The sequence below is a fragment of the Pongo abelii genome, chromosome 11 (assembly GCF_028885655.2).
Source record: "Pongo abelii isolate AG06213 chromosome 11, NHGRI_mPonAbe1-v2.0_pri, whole genome shotgun sequence".
Taxonomy (NCBI): domain Eukaryota; kingdom Metazoa; phylum Chordata; class Mammalia; order Primates; family Hominidae; genus Pongo; species Pongo abelii.
In genome coordinates, this window is record NC_071996.2 from 80,519,307 (window position 1) to 80,532,420 (window position 13,114).

The 13,114-nt window shown below is 38.0% G+C and overlaps 1 protein-coding gene across 5 annotated transcripts in view; it reads right to left on the bottom strand.

Annotated features, from left to right (window-relative positions):
- PDE11A (phosphodiesterase 11A) overlaps positions 1–13,114 on the bottom strand; it is a 447,272-nt gene that overhangs the window by 256,787 nt on the left and 177,371 nt on the right. The window lies entirely within an intron of this gene.

Below are 13,114 nucleotides of genomic sequence, written 5' to 3' on the forward strand. Positions count from 1 at the left end.
GGTAGTTGGGGAGTGGAGAGGTTCCAGAGAGTAGCCAGTAGAATTGACAATGTTGAACTTTACCTGAGCTCTGCGCTCCCCCCAGATAGTAATGATAAAGAAATCTCTCTACTGCTGTTCCATAATTGGCTATCCTCAACAGACCACTCTGCCCTAGCACATTTCAAAATAAGACGTTTCTCCATTCTTCCTCATGACTCCTGTAAGGCTCATGAATGATGTAGGTAACTCCCTTGTCTATAGGTTTCTGTGAAACCCGAAGTGCCTTTCTTTTTCTTTGAGATGTTCACCATTAATGAACATTCTCCCTATTGCAATAGCCAGATGAAATGATCTTCATTGTCTGGTGCACTTTGTCTTTCACTGGGACTATTTGCACAAAGATATGTATCTTTTGTGCTAATAGGCTAGTATATGCTTAGGCTGACCATGGGCAGGTGGGGTAGAGGTGAAGAAAAGGATAGAGCAAGGCTGAGGACCAGAGAGGAGAACCACAAGTTAAGTTAGAAGCAGAAGTGATGGGCTTTGAATGTTGGGTAGTGTGAGCAATATTATACAAGCAATAGACAATTACCAATGTTTTGAATCATAGGAGAGGCCAGTGCATGTTTAAAAAGAAGCAGTAATTGATTGAAAAGAAGAGTGCCCTGTTTGCAAGCAAGAAATGAGTCAGGAGAAAAATGTCCTAGTGAGAAATCAGTAAAGACAGAGTGAAGAAGGTGGTAGAAAGAGTGAGAAGGAAGGGCTAGAAATGATGTTCCAAGGTAGAAGCAACAGATCATAGACACAAGTGAATGTAGAATAGTGAGAATGACTTAGAAACTACTCGATGGTTTTTAGCTTGAGTTACTTACTGAATGGTGATGATTCTATTGGCTAAATAGGAAATGTCAGAGGTGGAGAAGATTTGGGATGGGATGTAATGGAGATGGACAGTGGGGTTAGGGGTTCAGTAGTTGGAGATTTTATATATATATATATGCATATGTATGTTTAACATATAAATGATTAATTATGTGAGTTGATTTACTATATTGATATACAGTTATTAATAAAACGAGTTAATATGTATGAAAAAGTAATATGATACATTAATGATGTGAGTGTGTGTGTGTGTGTGTGTATATAGTAGTATATATACACATTTTTTCAGTTAATATAATTGGCCCTCTTTATCCATGGGTTCTGCATCCACAACCAAATGCAGGTTGAAAATACAGCATTCAGGGCAATGTGAAACCTGCAGATACAGAAGGCTGACTTTTCATATCTGGGGGTTCTGCAGGGCTGACTGCAGGACTTGAGTGTGCATAGATTTTGGTATCCATGTGCTGTCCTGGAACTAATACCCCACAGATACTGAGGGATGACTGTGTATATAACAATAATAGTTTGGGTAATCATCAGAGGATTTTTTTTTAATACTCTCCACTTTGCACACTAGAAAAACACTTGGAACAAAAATCAAACTGAATTTAAGTAGGCTTCTTTATAGGGAGAAGGAAAATCGAAGAAGGAAAGGTAGGGAAATGGAAAGTAAATGATATAGAAAGGAAAGGCTGAGGCAATTTTTACAATTCACTTGAGAAGGAGGGCACTGAATTATGGACTGCCCCAGAACAATCGGAGGATGCTCGCTCCATCTCTTCCCCTTGAATGTAGGATTCAGGAAGACCATCTAGTTCACTGTCTTAATTGTATGTATATTTACGTAAGGACCAAGGAGCTAAGGAGGATATAAGAAAACAAGTGTGCCTAGCTAGCTTATGCTTCACAGTTTTGTAAAGAAACTCCAGACACTAGCCAGGTATTTATAAGCTTAGTTAGAAAGTACTTTGTAGAGTTCCTAACAATGAAATAGCTGCCAGCCATCAGGATGATACATAAGAAGAGAACACTTGTAAAAACTAGGACTTGAGACAGTGCCTTAGGACATAAGATTAAAATGTCTACATTCACTTTCCTTGACTACACACAAAAATAAATAGAAATAATAGTAAATGCATGAGCTGGAAAGAACTAAGAGAAGTGATAGGAATTGCTTAGACAGGTTCATGGGATGGAATAACAGTAAGCACGGAATACTCAGTTCAAGGAGCTAAATAGTTCCTAATGTTAACAGCAGCAGCCAGCTATGGAGCAATCTTTCTTTCTTCCCAGTCTAATGGAAAATGCCATTGACAAAATTACTTAAAATCAATGGACTGAAACACTTTAGAGAAGCAAAAGGGGGCAAAATATTAATTTTGTCAGGAGAAAGGGCTAGAACAGCATTCCTCATTTCTATTTTTGGCATCCATTCAGTAAACTGAACAGTTTACACCCGAGTGCGTAGCTTAAAGACCACAAATGCAGTTTCTAAACACAGAGTTAAGATATTGGTGAATCAAAGCTTCTACAACCAGAATTAATTTTTTCTCCCTTATTCCCTTTAAATATAAAGGCCATAAAATATAAATTTGCAATAAGCAGTTTTTTTTAAGTATTAGAATCACAAAATACAAATAGAACTTTTGTTTTCAGGAATTATTCTAATAAAATAGAAATAAAACTTATTTTTGGAGGGAGAAACTTTTATTTTCCTGAAATGATACTGTTTTGTTTTCTAATTATAAAAGTAGTGTACAGAATGCCAGTAGAGATGGTGCTATAAGTTCATGCTTTTACATATCTGATTTCTTCCAAAAACAGAGAAAAGACTGATAAAACACAGAGGAAATCAGAAAGACATTTAGAGATTGAAAGGAAGAGAGAAGAAAAGGAGAGGGGTAGGGAGGAGAAGGGAAAGGAGGGAAAAGATCTCTAAAGTCACAAGCCTGAAGACATGTAGGCCTGCTGCACTCCAAGTCCAGAAACAGGCTGGCAATGATGGTCAGAATTTCAGCTCCTGCTGGGGCATGGGGAAGAGGTGACCCAGCTTCACCCCAAGAAACTGAACCAAGCTGCCTCCAGCTTGGTGTAATATTACTACACAGCAGGAAATCTGAGCCACCAGAAGCTGGACAAACTATTACACAGGTAGGAAAGAGGGCAAGAGAGAAAGAAAGAAAGAAAGCAATGGCGTAAGCAAACAAACAAAAACACTCTCCCATCAAAATCAGCTGCAATCCCAAATTCAAAAACACATAATTAATACAAACAACTAAATCAACAACCTATATAACTGGACAAAAAATATTGAGGAATCTGTTAAGCTAAAAATTTGAACACACCTGTAACCAGAGATTGATAGATGAAGAATAGAAAAGCATTAAGAATATAGATGACTTGGACAACATTTCATTCTTGATTAACAGGGTCTTAGGAAACGTCAGCTGGACATGCCCTTAAAAGAAAAAAAAAAAGATTTTCCTCAGCTGGGTGCGGTGGCTCACGCTTGTAATCCCAACACTTTGGGAGGCCAAAGTGGAAGGATTGCTTGAGCACAGTGGTTCGAGATCAGCTTGGGCAACTAGTGGAACCTCATTTCTACAAAAATTAGCTGGATGTGGTGGTGTGCACCTTTAGTCCTAGCTACTTGAGAGGCTGAGGTGGGAGGATCACTTGAGCCTGGAGGTCAAGGCTGCAGTGAGCTGTGATGGTGCCACTGCACTCCAGCCTAGGTGACGGAGTGAAACCTTCTCAAACAAACAAACAAACAAGCAAACAAACAAAAAGGACTTTGCTCCGTGAAAGAAAAGAGAGGGATATGAAAAGAAGTTTCTTTTTCTTCTCCTGGACACAGTTATGTGTGGACGTGCTGCCTGGTACACTATAAAGGGAAAAGCCAGCTGGTGATGGCCAACCACTGAGACAAGCAGAGGGCAATGGACAGAGCCTGGGTCCCTGATCACATCATCTAGCTGCTGCGTCATCCCCAGAACCACCTCCTGGAGACTTCTAGTCATGTAAGTTAATAAATGCTCTCAGTGTGAAGGCCACTTGCCCTTGAATACTCTGCTACCTGCAGGAGTTACCCAAATTGATCCATAAATTAGATCAATTTCAATCAAAATCTACACAGAGTTTTCATGGAACTTGCTAAGCTGCTATTAAAATTTTATGGAAGAATGACAGGTCAAGAATAAGCAAGCCAGTTTTAAAGGGGAACAACACTGAGGACTTGGCCTGTCAGATATCAAAATGCATTACAAAATTACAGAAATTCAGATAGATACTGGTGCAGAAATAAACAAATAGACCAGCAGGACAAAATTGTGAGCTCAGAAACAGACCCAGGTATATATGGAAACACTATAACTTTGAAGTGCCATTACAAAGTGGAGGCAAAACAGTTCTAAGACAATTGGTTATACACATACCGCTTTATACTCCACACAAAAACAAATTCTAGGTAGATAAAAAAGACCATGCATACCAAATGGATGTAAAAAGATATACAATAATGCCATTATAGCGAAAGGTAGATAAAGATTTTTATAACAAAACCCTTAAAGCAAAAATCAAAAAGGGAGGTTAATAAATTTGACACATCAAAATTAAAATATTCCACAAATATACCTGTTGAGAGAGGCAATCCACAAAACCAAGCCATGCATGTCAGGACTGCAAGGCCCTAGTTTGGTTCTCAGGATTGTATTTGCAGTGAGCAAACCTGGGAGATGAAGTAACATCTTTCCACAGACAAACATCAGGCTTGATACCACTCAACAGAAAAGGGATGTATTTCCCAAGCACAGTGTTGTAATATGACCTCTTCTGTAATTATGACCCAGTGCATGTGCATGCCCACACCCACCTGTTGCACCTGTGGAACTTGGAGAACATGGGGAACCAGCATCATTATTATGGTTTACAATATAAGGTTTGCATTTGTATCTACAAACATATGCTCCACTGTTTTTTAGCCTTACTTCGATATTTAAATACGTTCAATACTCAATACCCATCTTACTTATCCCAACTTCCCCACACATCACCTGCTTTGCTAGATTTCAAACTCTCATATTTTTCAGGAAGGGCTTCTTAGAACTACATTTGCTGTGCTCTTCTTTGCATATTTGAAAATAGCTCTCTGTGACTTGTGTAATCGTCTATGAGTTCGGCTTTAAATTTTGGATTTAAAATTATAGGGTCACATTTTCTTTCCCTGAGGACTTTGTAGATATTGCCCATTGTCCTCCAGCACAGGAGACTGCAACTAGGAAGTCTAACATCAGAAAGAATTTTTCTGCAATAGGTGCTTTGATTTTTTTGTGTGTAAATGCCCATATGCTTTTTTCAATATCTGAAGTCTATTAAGACCAAATGTGTTTCAGTGTTAAGCAGTCGGTATCAATTTTGCCTGAAATGGTGTGTTCCTTCAGTCTGTAAATCCAAGATTGCCTTTATTTCAGTAAAATGTCCTAGTGTTATAATTTTGAATTTTTTTTTTCCTGTTCCATTTGCCATGTTCTCTTTAGAGTTGCCCAGAATACTTAGTTTGGACCTCTGTTATTCTGATTCCATTTTTATCATTCTCCTTTTTTAATGCTTTATTATTTTCCATTTTGTTTTCAATTTTATTATTTGTGTCCCTAAAAGTATTTCAGAAGTACTATTTCTTCTTGTTTTTAATGTAGTATTCCTTTCTGTGCAGCTACATATTTTTCTTCTACTTTTTTTCCAAGTTCTACCAACCCAGTTTCTTATCTTTTATACTGCTTATCATTTATTCCTTAAGCTTTTGTATCTCTTTCTTGAACAACTTTATTTTTCCTGAGAGATCTTATTTTTATTTCATTTCATGGAAAACTTTAAGTGTTTTTCTGGTGTGTGTTTTTCACTTGGCTTTTGTTTTCACATCCCTTCCTACTTCTTTTCTTATAGTATCTTGCATGAGCCCCATGCTGGTGGCTCTTTGTTGTGTGTTAATGTTTAGATGAATAATGGACACGGAGGGTGAAGTCAGGGGAATGATTTAGGGTGGCTGCATTTGAATTTCAGTTTATTGTCTTTGAGTGTTTTCTCACCAACACTGCTCTGAGTAGCCATTTCAGCTTCTGCCTGGTGAGAAGTCTATGCTTACTGTAAAGTCCAATATGACATAGGTATTTTTGTGTAATGAATTAGCCTTTAAATCTCTTCAGCTGGCCAAGATAAGCAGCTGCAGGGTGACTTGCCACTCATGTTCCCATTTATCCTGATACATCAATAACCTTGTTTCCAGGATGACTTGTCTGCAACTTTCCTTGTTCCACTCACCCTGGCCACACCGTCTGCCAATCTATGGCAGCAAGGAGGACTCAAGAAACATCCCCGAGCCTGCCCAGGCACCTGCTCTTACTGTTTCAAGCAAGTATACATGACTTATTTTGGTGAACATCGTGCTCTGCCCAAGATGGCTGAAGGCAAGTAACCTCACTCAGCCTTTTATTAAATACTTCATCTTATCTAATTTCCACTGAATTAAGCAGCCCTCCCAACCTTATATGGGGTGGAAGTGGAGTGATGACTTGTGGCATGGGGTTATGAGTACTTCTTTTGTGGATTATGGAGCCTGCATGTCTTGTTCTGGGTCCAGATTGGTCTTTAATTGCTAAAAGTTAAGATAAATCCATTTAGCAAATCCTCTCTCCTGACACCCTGACTTTTAAGTTTGTTCTCTTGCGAAGAGGTTGACTACCTGCCCTTTCCTTCCATGAGATGATAAACCCATGACTCCTCCTGGAAGAGAAGATACAAGAAAATATGACTCAAAAGGAGAAAATTTAAAGCTCCATAAATTTAATAGTTGTGAAAATGTAATCTTATTTATGTACCCTTGTTTTGATAAAAACAGCTTCTTTTTATATATGTTGTTTCTACCCTTTATTATTCACCTAAAATTATATCAAAGACATTGTTCCTATGAATATAGTCATATATCATTGTTTTAAAACACTACATAGAATTTCATTATATAAACTTCTATTGATATTTGAATTATTTATATTTTCACTACTATAGGAATGCAGTAAGTATTCTTATATACTCATTTTCATCTCATCTCCATCCATTTCATTAATCTAAATTTTAAGAGGAGTTGCTGGGTGCAAAGGCTATCCCTTTTTCAAGTTAAAATATATTTTCAGCTATTCGGAAGGCTGGGGCAAGAGAATTGCTTGAACCCGGGAGGCGGAGGTTGCAGTGAGCCGAGATCACACTACTGCACCCCAGCCTGGGCCTCCCACCTGGGTGACAGAGCAAGACTCCATCTCCAAATATATTTTTCCAAACTGATGACCATAAAAGTTATCCCAACTCAAGTTCCCACTATCAGTAATGAGAAAGTCAATTTTCTAATGCCCATACTCATACTGGTTATTATAGTTATTTTCAAGCTTTACCAATCTGATGGCTGAAAAAATCATAGAGCTGTTTGAAAGTGCTTATTCTCATCAGAATTGAATGATTGTTCTAAAGAGCCTTTACCTACCAAATGAATAAAACATATTAACCAGTATTTTTGCATTTGCTTTTTTAACATTGAATCTTTGATTCATATGAAGTTTACATTGGCATTACAGAAATAAGGCAAAAAGCTGGGTACGCATTTCTCAATGTTATAAGAGGGCAAAGGATTATCTAGAACAGTGGTCTGTAAACCCTTGTCTGCTAGTAAAATCTGATCTACTACCTACTTTTGTCAATAAAGTTTAATTGCAACACAGCCATGCTCATTCTTTATATATATTGTCTATGACTGCTTTTGTGTTATAATGGACAAAGTTGAGTAGCTGCAATAGAGACTGTGTGACTTGCAAACCCTAAAATATTTACTATCCGGGCATTTACAGAAAAAATTGCCAATTTCTGATCTAAGAAATGTACTTAGTTTCTTCCTCTCACTGGTTAATACAGATAAAAGACTCCAGATTTAGTGAAATTACATGTTAGTTTGTACTTTTCTCTGGTAGAGATACAAGTCATTCTCTCCAATAGAAAAGATAATCTTGAAGGTTATAGTTTATGGCTTAGTTTTGTCTTTAACCAGTATTGTTTTTAACATTGAAATTGTATCTTAACATTGCCCATAAACACCTAACTTCTCAAGTGCTCTTTGGACTGGTTTTAACATCATATTGGCTCCCTCACACATTAATGAGTTTTAAAAATCTTCAACTTGCATTTATTTTATATTTATATGAATCATAATTTTGCATGTTATAAAATTATATTTTTATAGGTATGAACTAGAAATCCAGCTTCTTACAGTTTTTTTTTTCCAAATTGCCAGCCATTTGCTTCCAAAACATTTATAGAATAATACATCATTCTCCCCATCTATCTAATTGTTATATATGTGGATTGAATACAAGATAACTAATTAGAGAATATAATTTGCATATTGATTATAGATTTAAAAGTTCACAGATACGGCTATACAAAAAAGTAACATATTCTTTTTCTATAACTCAACTAAATTTATCTGCTTGAGCCCCAAGTTTGCTTATTGGCAGAAGACAAAAGAGATTACTCCAGTTAAACTCAGCCACTTCAGGTTTTCTCAGTCATTTCAGATTGAGACTCATTTAATACTGAAATTTTCACCAAGGAGACATGCGCCTTTCCGGGTGCTTGGAAGAGACATGGCTGGCCTGCAGTCACCCGCTCACCCAGACTGGCCTCTGTTCTGAGATAAGAAGGCCTTGCTGGCCCTCAGCATAGTCATTCCTAACACTGGATATGCATAAATATCCACAGCCCCTCCAGGACTAGGTCACAACCCTGTCTCTTCCTCATCCTGACAGCCAGGCTTCTTCAGGCCCCAGCCCTCCCTCTGTTAATGTCTGCCAGGAAATGGGGAAAGCTGCATTTGCCTCTCATGCTCCTTTGGGACTCTAGAAAAGCTGTCAGGCTCTCACTGCCTCTTACCGCCTCTGACATTGTCACCTCTTTTTTCCTGCCATGATGCCTGGGGGAAGCTTCAACTCCCCCCACCTGCTCTCCAATGCCCACCACCACTATTATACGGAGAATAGAGTCTGGGAGCAAGGTTAGGAAGACTGACAACTTCACATTTATTATTCTCCTCTCCACCTCTCCTCCCTTAGTCCAGGCAATCCAAGAATGGGATAGTCTAGAGCTTCATCTATTCTCTTTTCATTCTACTGTTTTGTTCATAATTTTAGGTTCTGATTCATTCAAGCCTTTAGGAAAAAGTTTTGGTTTTCCAGAATAACCCTGCTATAAATTTTATATTATTTATTTATTCATCTATTTATTGATTGATTGATTTTCAGAGGTGGTGTTTCACTATTTTGCCCAGGCTGTCCTTGAACTCCTGGGCTCAAGCAATCCTCCTGCCTCAGCCTCCTGAGTAGCTGGGACTGTAGGTGCATGCTACTGTGCAAAGCCCTGCTATAAATTTTAAAAGCCCATTTTTGAACTTAAAAACCCATTTAGCTGTTCCTGTATTCTGAGTAATTCCTCCCCTGAAGTAACATACCACATGCTTACTGTCAAGTTGGGGAGGGGTGTGGACAGGGGGACTTCCCTTAACCCCTTGATATCAATCTTTTTTTCCTGAAATTTTTGTTTTATGTTATGTAGATAACTATTGGTTATAATACATCTAAAAATGGAACTAACACTTTGCATAAGGAAAAGCTCTTTGGTGTTTATCATAAATACCAGGGGCATCAGAGGTGATGAAGACTGTCTAAGAAGCATCCTGCTAGTGATAGGTTCATTGATAATAATAAGGAAAGAAAGGTCATAAGTAATGTGGAAAAGGTATAATTGTGGATTTGCTTGGTAATATTGAGATCTTATATGGATTCCCTTATTATTAGAAAAATATACCTATTATTGAAATATTTCCAGTAAAAATAACTTTGTCAAGTTTGAAAATATTGTAATACCGTAGATTAGAAGGGTGGTCATTTTTGATAATCTTCTAACTTGGACTAGTTTTTATGGTGTGGTCTAACTCTTTGGCAGATGACTAAAAAAGTACAGATGATGGAAGCTGATATTGAATGTGGGGGCAGAGATAAACATTTTCCTGTTTATCCTGGCTTTTTCTCCTGAATGTGGTGGGACTGTTTCTAGTCTCCTTTCTATAATTTCTACTGTACAACTTCGGTGGTGCACAGCACTGTGACACCTACAAGCCTAAAGGTTTGAGAAGCCTTTGGTGAGAAGTGTATTAAAGGAATGCCTAGTGTTGGTAGGTTTTCTGCTGGGGATGCCACATAAATAGATACCTTTACCCCAAACTTCTCCCACCACCTCCACAGGCAGCAGACTTGCCAACAAGTCTTCACTGCTTCTGGAACAATACTGAGCAGATTAATATTTTTTTTCACCTGGTTCACTTTTAACCTTTAGAGTTCATCCCTATGGTGTTAGAGGAGCTCATTCTCACTATAAACTAAAAATAAAATCCTACTCTAACTGAACAGACCCCCTCTTGGCTAAGGGGACCCAAGTAAAACCTTAAAAACTGAATTCCTGGCCATAAATGGAAGGAAAGTCGAATAGCCTCCTCATTATTTGCCCTCCGTGTTGGAGTTCATACACAGCTGAGCAGCATTAATGTTCAAATAGAGATCATAAGACTCACGAAACAGACTCTTTGTGGCAATAAGATACCAAATTATAAACAAGACCTAACACCATGTAAAGCAAGGGTTAAGTCATTCCTGTAGGCCACCAATCTTGCTACATAGCATCCTTATTTTAATTTAAAACATTCCTTTCTGCTGACTCTAAGTTTTAAATAGAGCCTTATTCCTTTAATCAATTGCAAATTAAAGAATCTCTGAACCTACCTGTAACCTGTAAATCCCTGCTTCAAGATATCCTGCCCTTTCAGACCAAACCAATATATACCTTCCCTGTATTGATTTATGTCTTTGCCTGTAACTCCTGCCTCCCTAAAATGTATAGAACCGAACTGTGATCCAACTACCTTGGGACCACTTATTCAAGGCTTCTTCTGTTTGTATTTTCCCTGGACCACAGTCACTCATATTGGCTCAGAATAAGCGTGTTTACCTATATAACAAACTTGCACATGTATACCTGAACCTAAAATTAAAAAAAAAGAAGTGAGTTTCATATTTCAAGAGACGCTTTTTTGGAGGTGCTCTGAGGGACTTGATGGCAGAGAAAACTTTCAATAATAAGTCTGTAAAATACACAAGGTAATAGAAACAATTATCCATCTAAAAAACGCTATTCTGGGCTGGGTACTGTGGCTCACACCTGTAATACCAGTACTTTGGGATGCCGAGGTGGGTGGATCAACGGAGGTCAGGAGTTCGAGATCAGCCTGGCCATCATGGCGAAACCCCAACTCTACTAAAAATAACAAAAATTAGCTGGGCATGGTGGTGGGTGCCTGTTATCCCAGCAACTCAGGAGGCTGAGGCAGGAGAATTGCTTGAACCCAGGAGGTGGAGGTTTCAGTGAGCTGAGACTGTGCCATTGCACTCCAGCCTGGGGGACAGGGCGAGACTCCATCTCAAAAAAAAAAAAAAAAATGCTATTCTGCCTTTAAAAAGAATAACATTTTGTAATTCCAAACAACATGAATTAGCTTGAAGGATGTTAAGTAAAATAAGCCAGGTACAGAAAGACAAATACTGGATGATCTCACGTATTTCTAGAATTTAAAAAGTTGAACTCATAGAAAAAAAAAGTAGAATGGTAGTTGCCAGAGGCTAAAAGTAAAAGTGAGTAGAGAGTTGTTGGTCACCGTGTACAAGTTTCATTAGATAGAAGGAATATGTTTTTGATTATACATATACATTATAAATTATACATTAATAAATAATTATCCCACAATATATACATGTATCAAAACATCACACTGTATACCATAAATACATAAAATTATTATTTATCAATTAAAATTTAGAAAATTAGAATTTAAAAAATCAAAAAACCAAAACAAAACAGAAATAAAATATTTTATGGAGTTTGGTTTTTCCATCAATATCACTTTGGAGGGGGATGGGTAAGAAAAGAGAAGAAATGATGAGTTGTGGTTCAGAATTTTCTGCCCCAACATTAGTCTTAGAATGTTCAGCAGTGATAGCAAAGAGGCCTTTTGAACTTTCAGTAGAATACCAGCCAGCGCTGTTATCGTTTGTACCATCTACTCTATCTAGATGGTGTTTTTTGACCACTCCTCTCCCTACTTTATACCATGAAGATATTGCTGTTTCTACTGCTCCCTCCAGCTCTGCCCCAACATTCTATATCATCTTCCATCATCTATATTTTTTTGGTCATTTGCCAAAGAGTTAGACCATACCATAAAAACTAGTCCAAGTTAGAAGATTAGCAAGAATGACCACACTTAACTGGTTTAAGTTGCTTTTATATCTGTTTACAAGTGAGCTAGCAAACAATGAGTTTGCCTGTGTCCAGATTCCAGCCTGCATACCTCTGACCCTCACCCCCAGCCACTTGCTCCCACAGGGACCTTGGGGTGGTTCAGGTTATCCTGGCAGCCAAAGCCCCAACAGTTGCCTCTTCCTGCCTTTGTTTAATGGGGGCTTCTCTGTGGCCCTGAAACCTGCCAGGTATTAATGAGCACCCCCACCACTTTCCGTTCCTTTAAGGGGCTTTAGAGTCAGGCAGTGGAGGTGACGGGCAAGTCACGCAACCTTCTGAGCCTTATTTCCTCATCTATAAAATTATTATAGGATGATAGTAACACCTACCTTATAAGATAAGGATTAAAAGAATGCAAATGTTTCACAACATTTCTGGAAACACTCCATAAATATGGGCTGTTGGAGTGTGTGTGTGTGTGTGTGCATGTTCTCCCAAGGTTCAGCTGAGATTTATACAATCACATGGTACTTTCCAGGCTATTGTTTGTGTAAACTGCACTGACTGAAACAGAAATAACTCCAATCTCTGCTAAAATCTGGGGAAACACTCCTGAACATTTTAAACATATACAAATTTTAAAAGAAACTCAATATTGTAAGTCTTACAATACTTATTATTAAATCTCCAAAATTTACCCTAAGGTTCCTATTCTTTGAGGAAAACAAACCCAAAGGCAAAGGGAATAATCTTTTGTAAGTAAAGTGTGGCAAAATAACATTCTGTCAGGTATTAAAGCAACTCTTAATTGCTAGACAATTCCCGATCTTTGAAGCAAGTTCTCAGCAAAGATATTAAATTGCTG